Source organism: Hippopotamus amphibius, chromosome 2, assembly GCF_030028045.1.
Source record: "Hippopotamus amphibius kiboko isolate mHipAmp2 chromosome 2, mHipAmp2.hap2, whole genome shotgun sequence".
Lineage (NCBI taxonomy): Eukaryota > Metazoa > Chordata > Mammalia > Artiodactyla > Hippopotamidae > Hippopotamus > Hippopotamus amphibius.
Genome location: NC_080187.1, coordinates 201600235 through 201626967, shown reverse-complemented (window position 1 = coordinate 201626967; position 26733 = coordinate 201600235). Strand labels below are relative to the sequence as shown.

Genomic DNA, 26733 nt, shown 5'->3' with positions numbered 1-26733 from the left:
GATATGATATCAGGTATCAGATATGATATCTGTAATGAATATCATTGTTTTGATTTGCATTTCTCATTAATGATATTGAGCATATCTGTTTTTATTAATAGTCTTTTCCTCTGTCATTATCTGTTTTCTCCTGTATGTTTCATTTTGTTTGTTTGCCAAGTCTGATATAGGGGCACCATTATTATTATTAATTTGTAAAAGACCTTGTTATTGCTATTAGTATTTTTTCTTTGTCTTATATTTTGTAACATTTCTTTCAGTTTGTCAATTCTCTTCTGGTTTCAGATAGAGCTGGTTACCATGCTAGCTGTGTGATTCTGGTGAAACAATTTAAGCCTTTGTTTCCTCATGTGCTAGAAAGGGACAATATCAGTGTGATAGTTAGTTTTATGTGTCAACTTGGCTGGCCACAGAGCCCTGGCATTTGGTCAAATATTATTCTGGGTGTGTTTGTGAGAGTGTTTTTAGATGAGAATAACATTTGTATGCTTGACCAAGTAAATCAGATTGCCCTCCCTCTAATGTAGGTGGGTCTTATCCAATCAATTGAAGACTTGAACAAAAAGGTTGAGTAAGAGGGAACCCTCCCATCTGACTGATGAGCTGAGACATTTTCCTGGCCTTCCGGCTTTGATGGAAACATCAGCTTTTCTTGGATGTTGAACTGCTGGCCTTTGGGCTAGAACTTCCACCATTGGCTCTTCTGGATCTCAGGCCTTTGGACTAGGACTGGATCTACTCATCAGTTCTCCTGGGTCTCTAGCTTGTCATCTGCAGATCTTGGGATTTCTCAGCCTCAACAATCACTCGGGCCAATTCCTTATAAGAAATTCCTTTATTGTACACACATATGCCCCCTCCCCCACCCTGTTGGTTTAGTTTCTCTGGAGAACCCTGACTAATACAATCATCTGTCTTACAGTACTATTGGGAAGAAAGGAGTCAATATATGTGAAGACTTAGCTTAGTTTCTGTCACAAAGTATTAAATAAGGATTATATAAAGTTAACTTTATTTGAGTTATTTTTTGCCCTTCAGAAATTTTACATAGTCACATATATCAATCCTTTCCTTTATGGCTTTATTAAGTTTTTTTCCTCTGATATTTGTCAAAAAAGTAGAGACTTTTTGTGTTTAAAAAATAATCCATCTGGAAATTTATTTTTATATATGTTTAATTTGGGATTTAATATTTTCCCTGAAATGGATAGCTAGTCAATGCTATTTATTGAATAATCTATTCTTTCAGTGTTCTCTAAAAGCACCATTGTCAAGAAAGTCTTTCAGGTCAAGGGAAAAACATTTCTGTTATCAGGATTAGAAATTGTATATCTGTATATCAACATAGAGGTCTACTCCAAATAAGCTCTTTCTGTTTCTTGTCCTGACAACCCACGGGCAAGGAAAACAGAGATATTTGTATTTTTCTTGTTCACACAACTGCCTCTATAAAACGCAAGATGTTAAATCTGATTGGTGACTTAAAAGCCATTTAGTAGTTAGACATAATCCAAGCAAACAAAGGCAGGGGAAAGATATTGATTTTGTGTCACACAAACGTAGATGAAACATCTAAGCCTTGAATAATGCTCCCACAGCACTTTTCAGTGTGATCAGGCAAAGCCAGAGAACACGCCGTATTTAATGATGTGAGAACTCGTTTCTCCACGAGGTCAATGGTATGTGCTTAACCTTTAGGCGCTCGCATGGCCGGCTGCCTCACTGGTTTATGGAGTGGAGGCCGACATGATTGGGGATTTAGGGCAGTGATGACTTGATCTTGCCTGTGCTCGCTGCTCTTACCCAGACATGGTGAACAAATCCATCATAGTGGCTGCAGCCTGTGCTTTTTTAAGCTGTCCATGCCCATCTCTCATCTCAGACTTTCCTCCTGAAGTGAAAGGAACACAGCTGCCTTTGGAAAATAGGACTTCTCCCATCATTGTGAGAAAAAGATGCTTTGTTCAGCTTTTAAGACCTTAAACAGCCTCCAAAAGGCAAACACAATATCCGGATGGCTCTAGATCAAGACTGCTTTTTTTTTTTTTTTCTCATTTTGGCATAAGTTTCCACTTCGTGCGTTCAGTATTTTCCAAAGTTTTTCTAAAAAATACTAGTCCTTGAGACTCTGCTAGGAAGGATGGAGGGAGAGAAGGAAGGTGGGGGAGATGTTAATCTAGCTGAGGTTAATCATATTTGGGGCATAGGATACTCCATTTTTGGAGATTCACAGTGCACATCAGCAATTAAAGTTCAGCTCCATCAGTTAAGAAACCTGTTTAATTTAAAATAGAGGATTTTTGATTCATATTTGAGCCTGCAACCTGTTTTTTTAAAAAAATGTAACATCTGTTCTCTTATTTTGTAAATGCTCCTATTAGGTAGATTGCTTTCAGTATATGTGCTGCCAAAGTGAGCACTAGATTACTTTTAAATTGTGTGTAAAACAGAACTTTGCCTATTGAATGTTCTTTACCATTAATTTCCATCACAAGCCAAGAGGTGACTTCTAATGGAAGAAAAAAACCATCCATGAGACATAATCAAAATATCAGGGAAGAATTCCAGTCTTCATATTAAAGCTCAATATTCTACCCACAGTTGTTGTGCATTTTATGCTGTCCTGTGTATCTTTCAAAGAAGTTAGTCAAGCAGATGAAACATACAACTCTGGAGCAGGTGGGAAACTTACCAAGGCATCTGAACAGCTCCTTCTTTCCCAGACCAGCAGACTGAAATCTAGAAAGACTGAGGGGGGTGGGCAAAAAGCTACAGATGGGTTTGTGAGGATATCTGGACCCTGAATCTGTTTTTTTGTTTGGTTGTTTTGTCTTCATTTCTCTCTGGTTTGTCCTTCTCTTTATGACAGCTTAATGCTCAAACTAGAGTCTTCTGCAGTTATGGGCCACACCATTCACAACAATGTTGGAGAACCTTTTTCTGAAAAGTGAGGAAAAACCAATTCCCCACCTCCTGAAGTGGTCCAGTCTGTCTGTGACGAGACCTTCAGACTTTCCCAGGTTGGTGTCACCTGACAGACAGAGTGGCTGATGCCCAGGGGATGAGTTAATGGGCAAAAATCATCCATTTCTGAGGAGTGTGACTGTTTCAGGGAACAAAAGCCTCTTTAGTATCTAGTGATATGATCATAGTTAGTTTTCTTCTTTAATTTTTTAAAAATTTTATTTATTTATTCATTCACTCATTCATTCATTTATTGGCTGCATTGGGTCTTTGTTGCTGTGTGCAGGCTTCCTCTAGTTGTGGCGAGTGGGGGCTACTCTTTGTTGCAGTGCGTGGGCTTCTCACTGCAGTGGCTTCTCATGTTGTGGAGCACAGGCTCTAGGCATGCGGGCTTCAGTAGTTGTGGCACATGGGCTCAGTAGTTGTGGCTCGCAGGCTCTAGAGCACAGCCTCAGTAGTTGTGGCACCCGGGTTTAGTTGCTCCATGGCATGTGGGACCCTCCCGGCACAGGGATCAAACCCGTGTCCCCTGCATTGGCAGGCGGATTCTTAACCACTGCACCACCAGGGAAGCTCTTCTTTAATTTGTTGATGTCATGACTTACATTGAAAGACTTCCTAATTCTAAATTATCCTTGCATTTCTGGAGTAAGCCCTGTTGGGTCATAGAACATTGTTGTTTTGATACACTGCCAAGTTCTTTGCCAGTCCTTGATTTAAATTTTTGCATTTAAATTCCTAAGTGAGATAGGGCTATAGTTTCCTATTTTTATACCATTTTTATCAGGTTTGGGAATTAAAGTTGTGTTGGAATCATAAAATGAATTAGGGTACTTTCCAACTTTTTATTATGGTCTGAGTTATTTCAAATTTTAAAGGAAATTATCTGTTCCTTCAAAATGAGATAGAACCCAGCTGTGAAACTCTTTAGTTCTGGTTCTTTTAAAACTGACAGATCTGCAATCATTTTTACATTTTCTATGATAACTAGTCTATTGGAATTTGGTCCTGTTTTGTTTTTTTTTTTTTTTTTTTTTTTTTTTTAATTATTTTATTTTATTTTTTTTGGGGGTACACCAGGTTCAATCAACTGTTTTTATACACATATCCCCATATTCCCTCCCTTCCTTGACGCCCCCCCCTCGATTCCCCCCCACCCTCCCTGCCCCAGTCCTCTAAGGCATCTTCCATCCTCGAGTTGGACTCCCTTTGTTATACAATAACTTCCCACTGACTATTTTACAGTTGGTAGTATATATATGTCTGTACTACTCTCCCGCTTCTTCTCAGTTTCCCCTTCACCCCCCGCCCCCTCCCATACCTCGAGTTCTCCAGTCCATTCCCTGTATCTGCTTCCCTGTTCTTGTCACTGAGTTCATCAGTACCATTTTTAGATTCCGTATATGTGAGTTAGCATACAATATTTGTCTTTCTCTTTCTGACTTACTTCACTCTGTATGACAGATTGTAGTTCTATCCACCTCATTACATATAGCTCCATCTCATCCCTTTTTATAGCTGAGTAATATTCCATTGTATATATATGCCACATCTTCTGTATCCATTCATTTGTTGATGGGCATTTAGGTTGCTTCCATGTCCTGGCTATTGTAAAGAGTGCTGCAATAAACATTATGGTACAAGTTTCTTTTGGGATTATGGTTTTCTTTGGGTATATGCCCAGGAGTGGGATTACTGGATCATATGGTAGTTCTATTTGTAGTTTTTTAAGGAACCTCCAAATTGTTTTCCATAGTGGCTGTACCAACTTACAGTCCCACCAACAGTGCAGGAGAGTTCCCTTTTCTCCACACCCTCTCCAACATTTGTTGTTTCCAGACTTTGTGATGATGGCCATTCTGATTGGTGTGAGGTGATACCTCATTGTGGCTTTGACTTGCGTTTCTCTGATGATGAGTGATGTTGAGCATCTTTTCATGTGTTTGTTGGCCATCTGTATGTCTTCTTTGGAGAAATGTCTATTTAGGTCTTCTGCCCATTTGTGGATTGGGTTATTTGCTTTTTTGGTATGAAGCTGCCTGAGCTGCTTGTATATTTTGGAGGTTAATCCTTTGTCCGTTGTTTCATAGGCAATTATTTTTTCCCATTCTGAGGGTTGCCTTTTAGTCTTGTTTATGGTTTCTTTTGCTGTGCAAAAGCTTTTAAGTTTCATGAGGTCCCATTCGTTTATTCTTGATTTTATTTCCATGATTCTAGGAGGTGGGTCAAAAAGGATGTTGCTTTGATGTATGTCAAAGAGTGTTCTGCCTATGTTTTCCTCTAGGAGTTTGATAGTGTCTGGCCTTACATGTAGGTCTTTAATCCATTTGGAGTTTATTTTTGTGTATGGTGTTAGGAAGTGTTCTAATTTCATTCTTTTACATGTTGCTGTCCAATTTTCCCAGCACCACTTATTGAAGAGGCTGTCTTTTTTCCATTGTATACTCGTGCCTCCTTTGTCAAAGATAAGGTGCCCATATGTGTTTGGGCTTACTTCTGAGTTCTCTATTCTGTTCCATTGATCTTCCTTTCTATTTTTGTGCCAGTACCATACTGTCTTGATCACTATGGCCTTGTAGTATAGTTTGAAGTCAGGAAGCCTGATTCCACCAACTCCATTTTTCCTTCTCAAGATTGCTTTGGCTATTCGGGGTCTTTTGCGTTTCCATACAAATTGTAAGATTTCTTGCTCTAGTTCTGTGAAAAATGCCATTGGTAATCTGATCGGGATTGCATTAAATCTGTAAATTGCTTTGGGTAGTACAGTCATTTTCATGATGTTGATTCTTCCAATCCAGGAACATGGTATATCCCTCCATCTGTTTATGTCATCTTTGATTTCTTTCATCAATGTCTTAAAGTTTTCTGCATACAGATCTTTTGCCTCCTTAGGCAGGTTTATTCCTAGGTATTTTATTCTTTTGGTTGCAATGGTGAATGGGAGAGTTTCCTTAATTTCTCTTTCTGCTCTTCCGTTGTTAGTGTATAGGAATGCAAGAGATTTCTGTGCATTAATTTTGTATCCTGCTACTTGACTAAACTCATCAATGAGTGCTAGCAGTTTTCTGGTAGAGTCTTTAGGGTTTTCTATATATAGTATCATGTCATCTGCAAAGAGTGATAATTTTACTTCTTCTTTTCCAATTTGGATTCCTTTAATTTCTTTTTCTTCTCTGATTGCTGTGGCTAACACTTCCAAAACTATGTTGAATAACAGTGGTGAGAGTGGACACCCTTGTCTTGTTCCTGTTCTTAGAGGGAATTCTTCCAGTTTTTTTCCATTGAGAACAATGTTGGCTTTTGGTTTGTCATATATGGCTTTTATGATGTTGAGGTAATTTCCTTCTATGCCCATTTTCTGGAGAGCTTTTATCATAAATGGATGTTGAACTTTGTCGAAAGCTTTTTCTGCATCTATTGAAATGATCATATGGTTTTTATCCTTCAATTTGTTGATATGATGTATCACGTTGATTGATTTGCGTATATTGAAGAATCCTTGCATCCCAGGGATAAACCCCACTTGATCGTGGTGTATGATTTTTTTAATGTGCTGTTGCAGTCTGTTAGCTAGTATTTTGTTGAGGATTTTTGCATCTATATTCATCAGTGATATTGGTCTGTAGTTTTCTTTTTTTGTGACATCTTTGCCTGGTTTTGGTATCAGGGTGATGGTAGCCTCATAGAATGAGTTTGGGAGTGCTCCGCCTTCTGCAATATTTTGGAAGAGTTTGAGAAGGATAGGTGTTAACTCTTCTCGAAATGTTTGATAGAATTCGCCTGTGAATCCATCTGGTCCTGGGCTTTTGTGTGTTGGGAGATTTTTAATCACTGCCTCAATTTCTGTACTTGTGATTGGTCTGTTCATGGTTTCTATTTCTTCCTGGTTCAGTCTTGGAAGATTGTATTTTTCTAAGAATGTATCCATTTCTTCCAGGTTATCCAATTGATTGGCATATAGTTGCTTGTAGTAGTCTCTCATGATGTTTTGTATTTCTGAGGTGTCCGTTGTGACTTCTCCTTTTTCATTTCTAATTCTGTTGATTTGCATCTTCTCCCTTTTTTTCTTGATGAGTCTGGCTAATGGTTTATCAATTTTGTTAATCTTCTCAAAGAACCAGCTTTTAGTTTTATTTATTTTTCTTATGGTTTCTTTCCTTTCTTTTTCATTTATTTCTGCTCTGATCTTTACGATTTCTTTCCTTCTGCTCACTTTGGGGTTTCTTTGTTCTTCTTTCTCTAGTTGTTTGAGGTGTAAGGTTAGGTTGTTTATTCGATCATTTTCTTGTTTCTTAAGGTAGGACTGTATTGCTATAAACTTCCCTCTTAGAACTGCTTTTGCTGCGTCCCATAGGTTTTGGGTTGTTGTGTTTTCGTTGTCATTTGTTTCTAGATACTTTTTGATTTCCTCTTTGATTTCTGTAGTGATTCCTTGGTTGTTTAATAGTGAATTGTTTAGCCTCCATGTGTTTGTATTTTTTGCAGTTTTTTTCCTGTAATTGATATCTAGTCTCATGGCATTGTGGTCTGAGAAGATGCTTGATATGATTTCAATTTTCTTGAATTTGCTGAGGTTTGATTTGTGACCCAAGATGTGATCTATCCTGGAAAATGTTCCGTGTGCACTTGAGAAGAAAGTGTAGTCTGTCGTTTTTGGATGGAATGTCCTATAAATATCAATTAAGTCGAGATGGTCTAATGTGTCATTTAAAGCTTGTGTGTCTTTATTTATTTTCTGTTTGGATGATCTGTCCATTGATGTAAGTGGGGTGTTCAAGTCTCCCACTATAATTGTGTTACTGTCGATGTCCCCTTTTATAGCTGTTAGCATTTGCCTTATGTATTGAGGTGCTCCTATATTTGGGGCATAGATATTTACCATTGTGATATGTTCTTCTTGGATGGATCCCTTGATCATTATGTAGTGTCCTTCCTTGTCTCTTTTAATAGTCTTTACTTTCAAGTCTAATTTGTCTGATATGAGTATTGCTACTCCAGCTTTCTTTTGACTTCCATTTGCATGGAATATCTTTTTCCATCCCTTTCCTTTCAGTCTATATGTATCCCTTGGTCTGAAGTGGGTTTCTTGTAGGCAGCATATAGAAGGGTCTTGTTTTTGTATCCATTCAGCCAGTCTGTGTCTTTTGGTTGGAGCATTTAATCCATTTACATTTAAAGTGATTATTGACATGTGTGTTCCAATTACCATTTTCTTAATTGTTTTGGGTTTGTATTTGTAGGTGTTTTCCTTTTCTTGTGTTTCCTACTTAGAGAAGTTCCTTTAGCACTTGTTGTAAGGCTGGTTTGGTGGTGCTGAATTCTCTTAACTTTTGCTTGTCTGGAAAGCTTTTGATTTCTCCCTCAAATCTGAATGAGATTCTTGCTGGGTAAAGTATTCTTGGCTGTAGGTTTCTCTCTTTCAGGACTTTCAGTATATCCTGCCATTCCCTTCTGGCCTGCAGAGTTTCTGTAGAAAGGTCAGCTGTTATCCTGATGGGTTTTCCCTTATATGTTATTTGTTGCTTTTCTCTTGCTGCTTTTAATATTTTTTCTTTGTGTTGAATTGTCGTTAGTTTGATTAATATGTGCCTTGGTGTATTTCTCCTTGGGTTTATTCTGTATGGGACTCTCTGTGCTTCTTGGACTTGGTTCATTATTTCCTTTCCCATGTTGGGGAAGTTTTCCACTAGAACCTCTTCAAATATTTTCACAGACCCTTTCTTGTTTTCTTCTTCTTCTGGGATGCCTATAATTTGAATGTTGGTACGTTTAAGGTTATCACTGAGGTCTCTGAGGCTGTCTTCTAGTCTTTTTATTTTTTTATCTTTTTCCTGCTCTGTGGCGTTTATTTCTTCCATTCTATCTTCCAACTCACTTATTCGTTCTTCTGCCTCAGTCATTCTGCTGGTTAGAGCATCTAGAGTATTTTTAATTTCAGTTATTTTGTTATCCATTGCTGTTTGTTTTTCTGAGTTCTTATGAACTGTTTCTTGTACTTTCTCTAATTTGTTATCGAGATTTTGTATCATCTTTACTATCATTACTCTAAATTCTTTTTCAGGCATTTTTCCTATTTCCTCCTCATTTATTTGGTCTTGTGGGTTTTTTTCCTGCTCCTTTGCCTGCATGGTGTTTCTTTGTTTCCTCATGGTTGTCCAAGCTTTTGGGGTTGCTTGTCCTGGTGATAGAGGTGTTTATAGAAGACTGTCCAAGCCTCAGACTAATGTCCAAGTATTGGATTAGACGAATATTCAGTCTAGGAAACACATACATGTATAAGACACACAATTATTGAATCCGTTAGGACATAAGGCTCTAGAAAGACCTGACAGAACCCCAGTGTGCTATCAGATATTCAGAGAGAAACCCAGCAGAAATTGACAACTGAAACAGAACAAATCAGAGACAAAAGCAAAAGCAAACAAACAACAAATAACACCCTACACATACAAACATCAATCCAGGGAGATTTTGTAAGCTAGGATCAAATATAGAAATGAGCTGGAGTACCACCAGAGAGAATGGAGATTCTCAGAATGTAATTAGACATCTGTACTAAGAACTAAGATAAAGACAAAAGCCTAATATTAATACCAAGGCAGTGCATCATCTGGAGAATAGAGCAAGGAGTCTGAGCAGACCAATAGTGTTGCTTATAAGTATGTTAAGATAAAATACACTTAAAATGGCTGGAAGAAAGGGGAACAGAAGAGCGTAATGTGGTTGGAAATATGCAAAGAAAAAGAAAGGAATAGAAGTGTATAAAAGAAAGGGATGAAAGGAAAGTATGAAAGATATTTTGTCCGTACTACCAAAAACTTAGCTAGATATAGAAGTATTTTAAAAGGCAAAAAAAAAAAAAAAAAAAGAATAAAAAATATCCTTATAAAATTATGTTGTAAAACTTGTAGATCCCTTAGGGCTAAGATCGTATTTAATAAATCAAAAAAAAAAAAAAGAGAAAGGAAAAAAAAAAAAAAAAATCCAGAACTGATCCCCGAATGGACCAGTTCAATAGGTATTGATACTACTATTTCTGTTTCCTTAGCGTCTCAGCTGTAAGTGTCCTTTTCCTTGCCTTGGGTTTTTTTTTTTTGCGTTATTCTGTGACCAGCAGAGGTTCCTTTATTGTTCGTCTGTAAGCCTCGGTGTGTGGGGAGGGAGAGGGTGCAATAGTGGCTCCTTCTCCTGGGAGGGAGTGAGCAGTGGCGCACTGTTGCTTCAGTCAGGCTTGGAGGTGCCTGTTGCAGAGGGCGCTGGTGGCTCAGGCGTACACAGAAAGTCTTAGAGTTGGGCCTCTCTCGGGGTTTTTTCTTTTTGATGCTGGTTTTTTTGTTTTTTTTTTTTCTCTCGGCAGCTTCCCTGCTGCTGGCGTTGCAAGGAGTTTTAATCGAGCCCCGCCCGAGCGCCTGAGGGTGCTTGTTATCCCTGAGCGCCTTATGTGGCCCCGCAGGGCGTCTCTCCGCTGCCTGTTGCAGAGGCGCAGAAAGAGGGAGAGAGGCTATGCGCGCGGCTCCTCCCCCCCGCCTGGGAGCCTGCAGCCTCCAGCCGCCATCATGGCCGGGCAGCTCTCAGGGATCGGCACTCCTCTCCGCGGACCTCCTCCCTCCTGTCCTCTCGGTCCGTCACCCTACCGGCAACAATGTTTCTCCCCCTGAACCAGCTCTCCGGTTCCCACGCTCCCGCTCCTGGACCCTCCGTTCAGCCGCGGATCGATGTCTCGGTCCGGGAACGCTGAGCTGCGCTGTGGACCCTCCGTATGTTTCTCACTCCCTCCTGTCTGCCACAGCTCCGCCGCTTCACCCTCTTTGAGCCCTCGTAGATGCCTCCCTACCGGCTATGTCAGGTTCTCCGCAGCCCTTTCCGGTGTCCAAGGCCGTCTGCTGGTGTTCAGCTGGTTCTCTGGTCCTGTTTTGTAATTTCTTTTGCAAACTTTAAAAGAATAGCTTTATTGAGGTATAATTTACATATCATGAAATTAAATTACTTTTAGTAATGTGCAACTTTTAAGTGTACAATTCTATAATGTTTAGTAATATATATCAACTTAAATCACCTGTATTTTTCTAGAAAATATCTATTTCCTCCAGGTTTTTAACTGCTTCCAGAGAACTGCTCTTAATATTTTCTTATAATTATACACCTATGGAAATGTTGGCTTTTCAAATGAACATGCCACTGTGAGAGAAAAGAGAAGGACATGGATCTAAAGCCTGAGGCAGTCAGTGAACTGGTGGGAGCACATTTATTGAAATAGCCGAGAAGTTTGTAAGTCAGGACCTACAAAGTGCAATTTTTTTTATGTCCCTGATTGGAAGGGCTTTCTGGCTGATAGTCTAGCTTAAGTGCTTATAGATCAGAGCTGAGACTGAGAGGTTTTGAAGAGGAAAATTAGAAACTTGCACTCAGGTAAAAATAACTCCATGCTTGTTCTGCTTTTGTAAAATGTGCTTGCTGTGCTGAGAAACAAACAAACAAACAAACAAATAAACCAAGATGATCTAGCAATCCAATGTAACCATAGATGCTTTGCTAAAAATGGAATGTTCTGTACTTGCTCTTGTAAGTTTCTGTTTGGAAACTTCCATGCCCTGTAAACCAAGTAACCAATCTACCCATGCTAACCGTAAACATGTGCACTGACCCCTGTAAAAGTAAAGCTCACCCTGAGCTCAGGGCCCAGAACTTTGGAGCATTAGCTCATCTGGGGCCGCTGGCTTAATAAACCTGAGTTCTCCAACTCTCTGAGTGTGGTGCTTGGTTTCTCGACGGACCAATTTCTGCAACATTTCTGGAGGCCCCAGTGAGATTCCAACCATGCCGGCCCCTTGAGCCACCAGAGTGGTGGCTCGGCCAAGTCGGAGCGAAGGAGCACTGAGACAAATGAGGAGGCGCACCACCTGATGGTATTCCAGGTTCTCTTTCGGACCAGTGCTCTAACTCTCCGGACGGCTGGGCCCCAACCGGACTCATTGGAGGAACGGACCAACTCACCAGGAATGGCCACAGGATTAGGTAAGGCCCCAGGGCACTGAACCCAGTCAGGTCCCGTCTCTGGACGGAAGAGGAGCTTGATCACCTCCTACGGTCTTCAGTAAGAAGACCACCAGTTAGGGACCTTCTCAGAGTGGGGAGGCACCCACCAGTTAGGGACCTTCCCAGAGTGGGGAGGCACTGTAATAAACTCTGGTCTGACTGTATGTGTGAGCAAGTGCCCTGGTTCGTCCTCGTTCCAGGGTGATTGTGTGGCCCCACAGCCTTCGTGGCTACGGAGTCCAAGTGGTCCTAACCTGCACTTCCATGGTGACCTCATACGGCTCAGGGCGGTATCTGTCTCTGGGAGACCCAGTCCTTCCCTGTGAGTCAGATCCAGGCCAAGAGTTTACACTGGCCCACCAAAGCTAAGAGGCACCTAAGTTCCCCCCAGGGACGCAGCCAGGTGGGCACCTGAATGGTCTCCTCTTTTGAGGGGCCACCCACCATTGTTTGTTTTTGTGACACCGACACAGGGCGGGGTAGACAGAGGTGGGGAGACAATTGATTACTGCTTTGATTTAGAAATTGTGTATGTCCAAACAGCCCTTTTGCCCTAGGGCCCTCCTTTAAGATTATTTTCTTAAAATTTTAAGGCTTACTCTCCCCTTCCGTCAGCTGACTCTTTGAGCCAACTTATTGGGAAATTAGGTTTTCCCTGAAAGACTTGTCCCATTTGCCAGACAGATCTGTACCTCCCTCCCTCTGGGTCCCCTGGACCAGTCTGTGCAGAGCGGCACACGCTGATGTGTTCTTGTATACTTTTGGATTCTCATTACAAGGCTGCCTTCCTCTGTCACCTTTCCTTCATGATCCCCTGATTCCCCAAGATTTCAGGCTTTTCACTTAGGCGAGGAGTACGCATACTTGCTCCCTCTGCCTGCTCAGTGCCCAGAAGAGGGTCAGTCACCCCAGACCCTCTGTGGAGCCCCACCTGAAGTTTATTCCTCCACAAGCCCCTTTACAAGAGACCGCCTCCTTTCAGCCCTGTCTCCCTAAGACATTTAACGATCAGGGCCATCTTTAAGGAGGCACGTACTTGTGCTGTCTGGGAATACTGGGCTTTCCAGGAGTAGTGACATCAGCACTACCTGTGTTATAAGGCCCTAAGACAAGCCCCTTCCCGTGTGCGCCCCTCTTCTCCTAGTCAAAGAGGTAGATTACACTTGTCAACATGGGGGGAAGTTCCTCTAAGCTGACTGTTTTGGATTCTATGATGAAAAACTGGAAGAAAGGTTTTTCCGGAGACTATGGGGTTAAGATGACCTTGGGAAAGCTCCGCACCCTGTGCAAGTTAGAGTGGCTCACCTTTTGGGTGGGATGGCCCGTGGAGGGTACTCTAGACCTTCCTACGATTAGAGCTGTGTATCGAGTGGTGACAGGGATCCCCGGGCACCCAGACCAGTTTCCATACATAGATTCCTGGTTGCAAATCACTGTTCAGCTGCCTCCTTAGGTTCGATTCTGTGCAAATAGGCAGGGACAGTGTAGGATCTTCGTGGCCCAACCAGCTCCAAGGACAAGCAAAGAAAAGCCGGCAAGGTTATCCACCAAGCAAACCCCAAAGAAGAGCCCCCTGTACCTCCGTCCTATATGCCAGCTATTCTTCCAGTTCCCATTCAGCCTCCTCTCCCTTTACCAGACAGCCCTCCGCCATCTGTGTCTCCACCACCTCCAAATCCAGAATGCCCTCCAAGCCCGTGGTGACTTTGCTCGGCCAACCAACCAGCTCAAAAGCCCACAGCCCTGCAGATGCCCTTGAGAGAGGCCCAAGGCCCACCCCAGGTCAATGAGGATGGCTTGTCCAGCCAGGACACCTGGTTCTTTATTATCAGCCCTTCAGCACTACCGACCTTCTCAACTGGAAACACCACACCCTGTCCTATTCGGAGAAGCCACAAGCAATGATTGACCTCCTTGAGTCCATTTTTTACATCCACCAACCTACCTGGGATGATTGTCACCATCTCCTCCTGACTCTCTTCAACACCAAGGAAAGCTGCCGGATCCTGTCAGAGGCATGGAAATGGCTCCAAGGGCAGACACCATCTGGTACAGTAGATCCTGCAGCCTGGGCCCTGGGGGCTGCACTGGACGATCAAACCAACTGGGACTTCAATGCCCCAGACAGGAAGGACCCCCTTGATAAATACCGACAAGCCCTGATGCAGGGACTGAGGGCAGGAGCCAGAAAACCAACCAACATATCCAAGACACCAGAAGTGCTCCAAAAGCCAGATGAATCACCCATGGAGTTCTATGAGAGACTGTGTGAGGCGTTCCGGGTGTATGCCCCTTTTGATCCTGAAGCACGGGAAAACCAACGCATGGTCAATGCAGTGTTCGTGGCCCTGTCTGGAGACTCAAAATGGAAAAATGGTCTCAAAATCGGTATTTATATCAATGGGTGGAGTTTTGACCCAGGAGCTGTGTTGGGTTTCCGGAGTATTTATTTTCCACTCCGGGCTTCTACACACAAGCTCTTCCATTCTTTTTATGAAGAGATAGAAAGTGGTCCTCCAACTATTTCAGTCAGAACTAAAAATCTATTCATAGCCCTAGCAGAAACCATAGCCCAGACATTGATGATTACTTCTTTTTTTTTTTTTTTTATTTTGGGGGGGGGGTACACCAAGTTCATGATGATTACTTCTTGCTATGTGTGTGGAGGAACTAATATGGGAGACCAGTGGCCCTGGGAAGCTAAAGAATGAGATCCTCAGAGACCCTTCAACAACTCAGGGGTATTCAGGAAAAGCAGGGTCGGGGTTTGGCATTTAAAGACTTCCATAATCAGCAGGAACTGCCTGGCACGGTGGGGCCCATTATTCAGTATTCCAGTAGGAAACCTCAATTGCCTAGGCCAAAAACACTACAATACAACTACTCATACTTCTGACTGGTGGGGAAGCCCAAACTATACAGAGCCTAATCCTCACCCTCTAGCAAGCTTCCCCAATTTAAAGACCAGATGGAATGACTTGTCCACTGAAGGCCAGTGGCCTGCTCCAGAAGGATGATATTGGATTTGTGGGGTTAACGCATATTCAGTCCTGCCAGCCAGTTGGTCAGGGGCATGCATACTGGGGACTATCCGCCCCTCCTTTTTCCTACCTCCCTTAGCCCAAGGTGAATCATTAAGGGTCCCAGTTTATGAAGGCAGAGGCCTCACCAGGAAGCGCAGGTCTCTACAGATTGGAAACTGGAAAGATGATGAGTGGCCTCCTGAATACATAATCCAATCTTATGGGCCAGCCACTTGGGCAGAAGATGGGTCCTGGGGCTACCGAACCCCAATTTACATGCTTAACAGAATTATCCGGCTCCAGGCAGTGGTTGAAATCACTACTAATGAAACAGCCAAGGCTCTTAATTTGTTGGCAGGACAACAAACCAAGATGCGAAATGCTATTTATCAGAATTGCCTGGCCCTAGATTACTCACTGGCTGCAGAGGGAGGCATCTGTGGGAAGTTCAATCTCAGTAACTGCTGCCTGCAGATAGATGATAAGGGCAAGGTTATAGAAGAAATAACCGACAAGATGACTAAAATAGCTCAGGTCCCAGTCCAGACCTGGAAGGGATGGAATCCTGGACAGCTATTTGGGGGTTGATTTTCTTACCTAGAGGGATTCAAAACTCTTGTGGGGATAGTCCTACTCCTCCTTGGGACCTGCCTTCTTTTACCTTGCCTCTTGCCATTATTCATGAGGATAGTTTCCAGCCTAGCTGAGGCCACCGCGGATCGGAGGGCCACCGCACACCTCCTAGCCCTAAGAGGTTATCATCGCCTGGGCTTAGAGGATCAAGAGGTTGATGCCTTATAAGATTTAAGGGGCATCAAGAGGGGGGATTGAAGAGGAAAATTAGAAACTTGCACTCAGCTAAAAATAACTCCATGCTTGTTCTGCTTTTGTAAAATGTGCTTGCTGTGCTGAGAAGAAAAAAAAAAAAAAACCAGGATGATCTAGCAATCCAATGTAACCATAGATGTTTTGCTAAAAATGGAATGTTCTGCACCTGCTCTTGTAAGTTTCTGTTTGGAAACTTCCTTGTGCTCTGTAAACCAAGTAACCAATCTACCCATGCTAACTGTAAACATGCACACTGACCCCTATAAAAGTAAAGCTTACCCTGAGCTTGGGGCCCAGAACTGTGGAGCGTTAGCTTGTCTGGGGCCGCTGGCTTAATAAACCTGAGTTCTCCAACCCTCCAAGTGTGGTGCTTGGTTTCTCCAGACGGACTGATTTCTGCAACAGTTTCAGACCAGGAAGCCAAAGCCACAACATCTGGCACTTTTTGTTTCTTAGTGGTTTTTTAGTTGGCCACTTCCTTCAATTAAAAATTTTCATAATAACACTAATGTGTTTACCACCTTATATGGGGAAATTTCACCATGGGTGTAACTGTGTGTCAAACAATTTTTAACACCAAGAATCCGCTAAGTTGAATCCTCCACCTTAAAATCAAATTTGTATATAAAACGTCTAATACCACTAAATTGTAGAATGATCATTCACATGGATATGTGAGATACAATGCAGGATGATCCAAAGCAAGTATGCATTTGTGCCCTATTTTAGGAATTGATTTTATTGACATATAATTTACATAGAGTAAAATTCATCCTTTCAAGTTACACAGTTCAGTGTGTTTTCATAAATGTGTATAGTTCTGTTACCACCATCACAATCAAGGTATAGAATATTTCTATCATCTCCAAATTTTCCCTGGTACCCCTTTCTAGTCATTCCTCTTTCCCAGCTCCAGTCCCAGGCAGTCACTGATGTGATTTCTCTCTCTAGAGTTTTGCCTTTTCAAAATTGCTATGTAACAGAGTGAAGTAAGTCAGAAAGAGAAAAACAAATACTGTATGCCAATGCATATATATGGAATCTAGAAAAATGGTACTGATGAACCTAGTGGCAGGGCAGGAATAAAGATGCAGACGTAGAGAACGGACTTGAAGACACGGCAGGGTGGGGCGGGGTGAGGGGGAAGGGAGGCTGGGACATAGTGAGAGAGTAGCACTGACATATATACACCACCAAATGTAAAATAGATGGCTAATGGGAAGCTGCTGCATAGCACAGGGAGATCAGCTCAGTACTTTGTGATGACCTAGAGGGGTGGGATAGGGAGGGTGGGATAGGGAGGCTCAAGAGGGAGGGGATATGGGATATATGTATAAATACAGCTGATTCACTTTGTTGTACAGCAGAAACTAACACAACACTGTAAAGCAATTATACTCCAATAAAGATGTATAAAAAATAAATAAATAAATGGAAGCAAAAACAAGATTACTATGTAAATAGAATCATACATTATTAAAATACAGATTTAAACAATTAATTTAGGTTTTAATTTGGAATTTGAAGCCTCTTTGTATGCCCTAAACATTAAAGAATTTAGAATTGGAGGTATTGAATTATAAATTTAGTTTTTAAGGCCATAAAAGAAGAGGATCTTCTAAATTATTGATTATTAGAAGCATGTCTTCTAAATGATTGGTTTTTAAAATTTTTATCTTCACAGTTGTCTCATCTGTTGTTCAGTCACATCCGACACAGATAGGATTTAAAGAGAATAATCTTAGAAAATCATTATGGTTGAAATCCTCAAGAAAAAAAATCCTGTGGGTCAATCCTAAAGAAAATCTTCATGGAATGTTTTTATCTTATTTAGAAAAACAACTTTGGAACGAAAATAAAAGATTTTGACAAAAAAAAATAGAATCATACAGTATAGTATCTTTTGTGTCTAGCATCAGTGAGCAGCATTTCTGAGATTTGTTTGTGTTGTTGCATGCATCAGTTCATTCCTTTTCATTGCTCAATACTATTCTGTTGGATGGATGTACCACATTTTCTTATCCATTCACCTTTTAAAATATATTTGAGGTGTTTCCAGTTTGTGACATCTGTGTATAAAGCTGCTTTAAACTTTAACATACAGGGTTTTGTGTGGGTATATGTTTGCATTTCTCTTGGTTAAATACCTAGGAGTGGGATTTCTGAGTTGTGTGTTAAATGTTTGTTTAACTTTATAAGAAACTGCCAACCAGTGTTCCAAAGTGACTGACTTACCATTTTGCATTTCCATCAGTACTGTAAGAGAGAGTTTCTCCATCTTCTCACCAACCCCTCATGTTTTCAGGCTTGTTAATGCTTGGCCATTCTGGTATGTATGTAGTGTTATCTCACTGTGGTCTTTTTTAGAAATAAATAAATTTATTTATTTATTTATTTATTGGCTTTGTTAGGTCTTCATTGCTGTGTGTAGGCTTTCTCTAGTTGTGGTGAGCAGGGGCCACTCCTCATTGTGGTACGTGGGCCTCTCACTTTGGTGGCCTCTGCTGTTGTGGAGCATAGGCTCTAGGAGTGCAGCCTTCAGCAGTTGTGTCATGCGGGCTTAATAGTTGTGGCTCGCAGGCTCTAGAGCGCAGGCTCAGTAGTTGTGGTGCACAGGCTTAGTTGATCCGCAGAATGTGGGATCCTCCCAGACCAGGGATTGAATCCTCATCCTCTGTATTGGCAGGTGGACTCCCAAGCACAGCGCCACCAGGGAAGTCCCTCTCATTGTGTTTTTAATTTGTGTTTTCTAATGATTTATGTGTTTATTTGCCATCACATCTTGTCTTTTGTGAACTATCTGATCAAATTTTTGCCCATTAAAAAACTGACTCATTTGTTTTCTTATTATTGAGTTGCAAGTGTTCTTTGTATGTTCTGGGTACAAATCCCTTATCAGATATTTGTTTTGCAAATATTTTTCCCAATCTGTAGTTTGTCATTTCATCTTCATAACTGAGTCTTGTAATTTTGATAAAGTGTAATTTACCAAGTTTTTACCCTGTGGTTTGTGCTTTTTGTGTTCTAACTAAGGAATCTTTACTGAACCCAAGGTCATACGGTTCTTCTAGAAGTTTTATAGTTTTAGGTTTTATATATATGTCTGTGATTCATCTCAAGTTAATTTTATATATAGTATGAAGAAAAGATCAAGTTTCATTTTGTGGTATTCAATTGCATCTAATTGTTCTAGCATGATTGTTGGAAAAACTTTCTCCATTGAATTACCTTGGCCTCTTTGTTGATTATCAATTGACCATATTTCTGTGGGTCTATTTCTAGAGTTTCTATTCTATTCCATTCATCTATGTGTCTATACCTACGTCAATACTACATCACCTTGATTATTGTAGCTTTAGAGTAAGTCTTGAGATCAATTAGTGCAAGTCTTCCAATTTTGTTCTTTTCAACATTGTTTTGGCTATTCTAGATCCTCTGTTTTTCCACATAAATTTTAGAATCAGCTTGTCAGTTTCTACCAAGACACTAGCTGATGCTTTGGGGTTTAGTGGATTATAAAGATCAATTTGGAGAGAATTAAGAATTTAACAGTATTGAGTCATCCAGTCTATGAACACACTATAGCTCTATTTATTTAGGCCTTTTTTCATTTCTCTTATTGATATTTGGTAGTTTCCAACATGCAGCTCTCGCACTTATATTATGAGATTTATGCCTGTTTTATTTTTAATGCTACTGTAAATAGTGTTTTTTTAAATATTTATGCATGCACGCATGCATGCTGCACCAGGTCTTAGTTGCAGCATGTGGGATCTCTAGTTGTGGCATGTGGGATCTAGTTCCTCGACCAGGGATCAAACCCGGGGCCCCTGCATTGGGAGCGTGGAGTCTTACCCACTGAACCGCCAGGGAAGTCCCAAATATTTTTAAAAAATTTTAATTTCCAATTGTTCATTGTTAGTATATAGAAATACAGTTGATTTTTAATATTGACTTGTCTCCTGTGACCTTACTAAGCTTACTTATTAGTTCTAGTAGTTTTTTAGTAGCATCCCAATGCTTTTTTGGACAAGTTTATGTCAAAATACAACTGTGATCTTGGAAGTGGGGGCTGTTTATTTTTTGTCTGATACCTGGGGGTGCCTGAATAATGAGTGATAGAGATTTTTGTAAGCCTTACAACGATCACAAAATATTTACCACCCTTTCAGGCCTGTTGCTCTGAGTGCATCCCTGTGTATAAAATAAATCACAAGGTCCATCATCTGTTCTTTATTAGAAATTGTTACGTCTCCCAAATTGACTAACAGGTATTTCCAGAATCTTCTGGATTAGGATCTAAGATATTAGTGGTAGAAGATTGTATGTGTGTGTGTTATGATTTATGTGTATGAACTCTGAAGCAGACTATAAAGTTCCCGAGGTCAGGACGGGAAGTGGGCTTCAATCAGTAGGTAGCAGAGAGGGAGGGCAGGGCCAGAATTTGGAGAGCTTCCAGGAAAGACTTAAGACCGACTGGCATGTCCTGATTGTCAGTGTGGGACCTTATGCCTTATACTGTTGTTTCTAAATCGAGTTCTGGGATGGTCCCGTTTTCTTACTTCTCAATAAAAATTCCAAGATCAAATAAATTCGGGAAACACTTCATACCATATCCTTCTCTTGGAATACAATGTCCACTGGTGTATTAAAGGCTGTGAGGAAACCTAAAGTAAAAATCCCTGTTTACAGAGCTTTGTGTAATCCAACATTCCCCAAACTCATTTGACCATGGAACCCTTCTTTAGTATAAACCCCCCTAATGTCCAAGAGCTCTTTAGCTCAGGCTCTGCAAATACACTCAGGAGAATGCTGCCATGAATAATTCGATGATCTCTTTCTCACCTTCAATATGAGAACAATATTCACATAAGGTTATTATGTAAGAACTAGCTGATTGCTACAAAATGCTCTGAGTGATAGAATATGCTTAGAATTCTTCAATGGGGAGAGATTTATGTTTTCAATATCTTTATTTCCTTCTGTTTTGACTTAGAAATGATGAGCAAATATTCTCCCAGCATTTGCTATTGAATTAAGCCCAGAGAATGAGTCTCCCCCACACTGCAGTGTTTCTTGGTCTTCCCTGATGTTCTCCTTTGCTTGTACTTCAAACTCCCTTTCTTGTTTTGCTCTGATTTGTTGTAACACTGAGCCTTTAAACTGTAAAAAAGGTTTTCTGCAAGAGGCATTCTGCCACCTGCTTATGTGCTTTGTGTAGTGATCAGGGCAATAAGAGAAAAATAAAGAAGATACTCTACATCTTTCAGAGAAAATAATTTTCTAATGATTGACAGCATGCAGTTAAACCAGCAATAAAATAAACAACACTGCAATTTTTCGTGTGAGGCAGCTTGTAATTGATCATGTTTGAGACAACAGCTGATGCCAGGATTTGTGTGGGTCTAATGCAAAGTTGTAGCTTTTAAAGAAAGTGCAGCTGGAAACCTGCTCCAAATTGCCTGCCTCTGTAATTAAAAGTATAAATGTTTCAAGTCGAATTCATCCTATTAGTAAGATTTTAGGAAACAAAAAGTTAATTTATTCACATTCGATATGGTCTGTAAATGCCACCATTATATGCCTTCCACTGGCCTTTGATTAGCTATGGATTAATAAAACTTTTATACCTCCTTTGTCAGCCTCATTTTGAACTCTGTTTTTGCATACTGTTACTATTAAATAAATGAATTAGTGTCCAGAAATGTGTCATGCATATTACCTAGCAGCAGGAAGCATAATACAGTGGTCAGCTCCCCAGGAGCGTCATAAATCCTAATGCGCTTGGTAACCTGCTCACGTGGACCTATTAAAAGCATGATGATTTAGTGGAGCTGTATTTGTGCTTAACAATGGAATTTTAGTTAATTCAAAACAATGTAAATCATCTCCAATTACAGTATTTGAATATTCACAGTTGCTTCACAAGTACACCTACCGTTGCTAAGTTAAGAAAAAAACCCAATTTTTAAAAAAAGCATTGTCCTGAGTTACTTGTCTGGAGTGACATTCAGGCAGGCTTTGGTAGCGTAAGTTAAAAGTAACCAACTCTGGAGAGCAATGTTTATTCGGTACAGCTTGCTATCTCGCAGCTGCAGCAATGTAGGGCATCCAAAAACAGGGGAAGCAGCGGGAGCAGGGGGCTGATGCTGTTGCACCTGAAAAGCTCAGGTGAGCGCCGTAATTGTGCTAGTGAGATGCTGTCGCTGCCTGCGTTCCCAGAGGCGGCTGAGGGCTTTTTTGTTGCCGCTGTTATCAAAGTCATTTCAGATCCATGTCAGTAGCTTCTTGATACCACAAGTGCTGCTGCGTCCCTGTGGGTACAGCACAGACCAGAGGATCCTCGGGTTTGAAACAGGCTCTTTTATGCTCAAGGTCTCAGAGGGCCTTTCCAGGAAATAATGATGATTAGCTGTCCAGCTGGCAGTAACTGCTTTCAGAGTTGGAGGCCCTTGGCGCTCTGTCAGAATCAGCTTGGACCTCTGCATCAGAGAGCGGACCGGCCCACTCGCCTGCCTGTCCCCAGTCTTTCCCAAGAGGTGACAGGGGGGAAATTAATGAGGAACAGGGGGAACTTTATTGAAGGAGTTTCTTCTGTGTATTGTGGATCTGGACATTTAGGGACAAAGCAGCTTTCCTGGCCTTCCAAAGAAATCTGCAATGAATCCAGCACTTTCATTTGGTGATAAACAAAACCTGGAGTGAATGCTGTTGGACACATTTTTCCATAGTTTGCCAACGGGCACAGTCCACTTTGTGTACTGTTGTCATTATCTGCAATGCCACCATCAGTTTTAGTCAGTGATAAAGAGGGTTGGCTTTGCCATCAGCATGCCTGGATTCAAAATTCGATGCTGTCTCTTATAAGCTGGGTGCCCTTGGGTAAGTTATTTCCCCTCCCTGAACCTCAATATATCCACCTGTGAGGAAGACATAGGTTTATGTGCAATTATGTTGCTTTGGGCGTTGGAGTGTAGATTAAGTGATGTACATAAAATACTTACAGGATACTTACTGCTGTTTTTATTGCTGATTCACAAGGAGTATGGTTGTGCTGTGTAAATGTGGTCTGGGTTAGAGGTTGTATATATGTCTGAGCAAGTTATTTCTTGCTCTGATTTCATGTAACAACCGTAATTCTCTCTTGACTTTTTCTCTCTCCCTCCATCCATTCATCTGTCCATCCAGCCATCCAAGCATCCATCCTCCACCCATCCAATTAACAATACATATGCATGGTAAAAAAAATAAATAAAACACTACCAAATAGGTGGACGCTCTCTCACCTCTGTCTCCCAGACCCTCAGCTCCTGTCTGCAGGGACCACTGCAGTTACGAGGTTCCTCTGTGTCCTTCCAAAGGGATTTCATGCCCACACAAGCACATATGTCACATCCCAGAAGCTGCAGCATCTAAAAAGTTAGCAGCGTATCTTGTGAGCTTTCTATGTTAGTACATCTCATCTGTCCCGTTTTCCTTAGTACTGCATGGTATTATGTATTGTGGATGTATCTTAATTTATTTAACCAGTCCTCTATTGATGGGCTCATCAGTTGCTTTTAATCCTTGGCACTTACATACAACGCTGCAGTGTATATCCTTCTATGCACACCTCTACAGCGGTAGGATGAATTCCTGGGGATGGGTTTTCTGGGTCTGATTTTTATAGAAGTTGTCAAATTGCCCTAAAAAAATTGTGCTGATCTATCCATACCTCAGTAATACGAGAATACCCTTGCTATTTTGTGTTGACTTTTAAAGACTCAATAGTATTTTGAAGCTTCGTTTAATATTCTGATCAAGTTAATTTGCTTCTTTCCAAATTACTGACTCTTTCTAGAAGCTACAGATCTACACAATAAAGTGCAGGAGCCAAATGTTAAAGTTAAATAAATAGAAACAAAGAGAACCGCATACTGTAGTTTTAGAAATAAAGGAGCCTTTGAAGTGGTTTTGTCCAGCAGAAGAAAGTTAAGAGTTTTGGTGCTCAAGTGACTTCTCTAAGGTCACACGTTTAATGGCATTCATGACAGGTGGAGAGGGGGCTTGGTTCTCCTAATTTGAGTCTGGTCCTCTTTTATTTATTTATTTAGGCTGTGCCAGGTTTTAGTTGCAACATGCAGGCTTCTTAGTTGTGGCATGCAGACTTTCAGCTGCAGCATGCACACTCTTAGTTGCGGCATGCATGCGGGATCTAGTTCCCCGACCAGGGCCTGAACCCAGGCCCCTCTGCGTTGGAAGCATAGCCTCTTACCTACTGGACCACCAGGGAAGTCCTGGGCCTGGGCCTCTTTTTATCACATCGCACTGTTCCCAGTGTGTGAATATCCTCATGCAACATGGACCAGACTGTTCCCCCACATGTGTAATACTAATCCTGGTCACATTCAAAGGCAGTTGTGATGAAATGGGATGAATGTTGAATTCAGAGTCAATAACCTATGTTCAGATGCCAGCTTTGTCACTTACTGATTGTGTCTTTGGACAAGTTTCTTAAACTCTCAGGGCATTAGAATTCTCATCCATAAAACAGTTATCTATTCCACGATACCTATAAGGAGTGCTTTGTCAAGTGTCTGGCAGGAATAGATGTTCAGTGTTTTATTTTCTAACTGTTCATTTGTGCAAGTAATTAGTAGCATTTTCATATTACATTAGAATGATTGCCAAACCAATGCTTATACTATTTGGTTTTTTAATTCTAAAATAATGTTTCATCAAATATAGATTTAAAAGCAAAGGCATCCATGACAAGCCCACACTCTTTTACTGATGGTAGTGGGGGATGTGGATGAAACGATACCTGATTTTCAGTACTAGCAGCAACCTATTTCTAGGATGTTCATTTACTTGTGATTGGCCAATAGCTAGTACCTCTCGTCAGGATTTCAGGGAAGGAAAACCTAGTGAATTTCCCTTTGCCCCTTCATTGAGGAGTGGAGTGAGAAGAGAGGAACCCCCAGTGTTGTCCATTTTGAGTGTAAGGCTGGAGATAATTGGATCACTTGGAAAGTTACCACAATCCCACCAAATATTTAGGAACTCACATGTGATGCAGCTGTGGTCCTGGGCTTGGGCTGGAAGAGGAAGGCAGAAGCAAGGGTTCTAGTGAGACCACGGCCACTCGATAGCCATGTGATTGCTCCATAAATCATTTATCCTTTCAGCATTTTAGTGTCTTCCTTGCTAAATTAATAAGATTCTAGTATTTTATTGACTTATATTCAAGGTGCTCCTGATCAAGCATAGCAATACCTAGGATTTGTCAGTCTCTTGCTACAAACTAGGCACAGGCCAGCTTTGGCCCTTGATCATAACTGTTATTATCATCATACCTGGAATAACCCCCCCTTTGCTGATAAAGAACTGGAAACAGAGAGCAGAGAATTACTTTGCCTGAATGCACACAGCTAGTTAGTGGCAGAGGTGATCTTTGGACCCCAGGTCTTCTCTACCTCAAAGACTGTGTGCTTAACTGGGGCCACTCTGTGGGGTAGAGAGTATATCCCTGTTCTGCAGTGACCTGAGACTCAGAGAGATGGCGGGTGGGCGTTACTGGTTGTCTCACTGGGTTTGGAGAGGACTGAGTGAGAGAATGTCAGGGAAGAGGCTGTGCAGGCTCTACTTCCTTACAGAGATGAGCTTATTAATTGGGCTATTGCAGATGGGTCTCGCTGATGGGTTGAAGCTCAGACACTGCAAGGTAATAATGCTACAAGAGCAATTGGATGAAAAGGAGGGACGATTTGCCAGTTGCTTTGCTTAAACAATGCTGAGCCACAATTTTTGTTGTGTTTTTAATATTAACTTACTGGAATTTTTGGACATGATGTGAACAGCCGTAAGTGATTACTATAAACACTGTAAAGTGCTGTTTTATGACTCAGATTGCAAATGACTGTGCAGAATATACATATTCACACGTGTATATACATATACACATTTATATACACATACACATTAATATACATCTATCTGTATACATAAACATCTGTCTATATGTATGTATATATAAACACACACACACACGCAAATATCTTTTGTCATGTTTTCCTTCCTTAAGCCTTCTTATGATACCTTAGGTAGTAAGAATAGGAATGAATGTGCCAATGCTTAAAAATAAAGTTGTAGGGAGATATTAAGGCAGTATTTACCACTACAAAAATTTAAAAATAAAAATAAAAAGATCAAGTTGCTCTTGATTCATGAAAACAACCCATTCATTCAACAAATGTGCTACTAAATTTAACAGTCCCAGCTTAGTGTTCTAATAGTTCTGTTTTATTTTCTAATCAGAACATAAACCAGAAAGATGTGGAATATCTCAAAGCCATATCATACATTTAAAGAATGTATTGTTAATCAAACACTTGGAAATTTGGAAAATGAATCTAAAAATCGTTCCTTATTTGACCATCTACTGATAACTGCTGTTTATGTTGGTGGTTTTTTTTCCGTTTTTTTTTTCTGTCAGTGTATTGTGATCATCTCAACACTAGAAACTTGGTGAGGATTCGAGAAGAATGAATTGTACATTAAATGCCAACTCAGAGGAAAATTAGAGGGATAGTATTTACATATTTGTGATTAAAGGACTTATAAGGGAGAGTCCCAGAAAGAGTTGACTGAGCCTTGCTGTCGTACATGAAACAGTATGAAGCCAAACCCGTTAGTAAAATCTACACACAGTCATTTTCCTGTGAGAATTCTTGGTTGTTAGAAGCCTAGAACATTTCAGAATTCCCATAAAACCAATAAATAATTAAAATAAACATGACCTCTCTTCTGAGCCCAAAGCCATTAACAAGATTTGCCAGCTTGTCATCTCACTTAATAGTATGTCCACATTGAACCCTTGCTCACTGCCCCCCCCACCCCCAGC

At 40.9% G+C, this 26733-nt stretch overlaps 1 long non-coding RNA gene across 1 annotated transcript in view; it reads left to right on the top strand.

Moving 5' to 3' along the window:
- Window positions 1-26733, top strand: part of LOC130843912 (uncharacterized) — a 261119-nt gene that overhangs the window by 203101 nt on the left and 31285 nt on the right. The gene's annotated exons all lie outside the window — the stretch shown is intronic.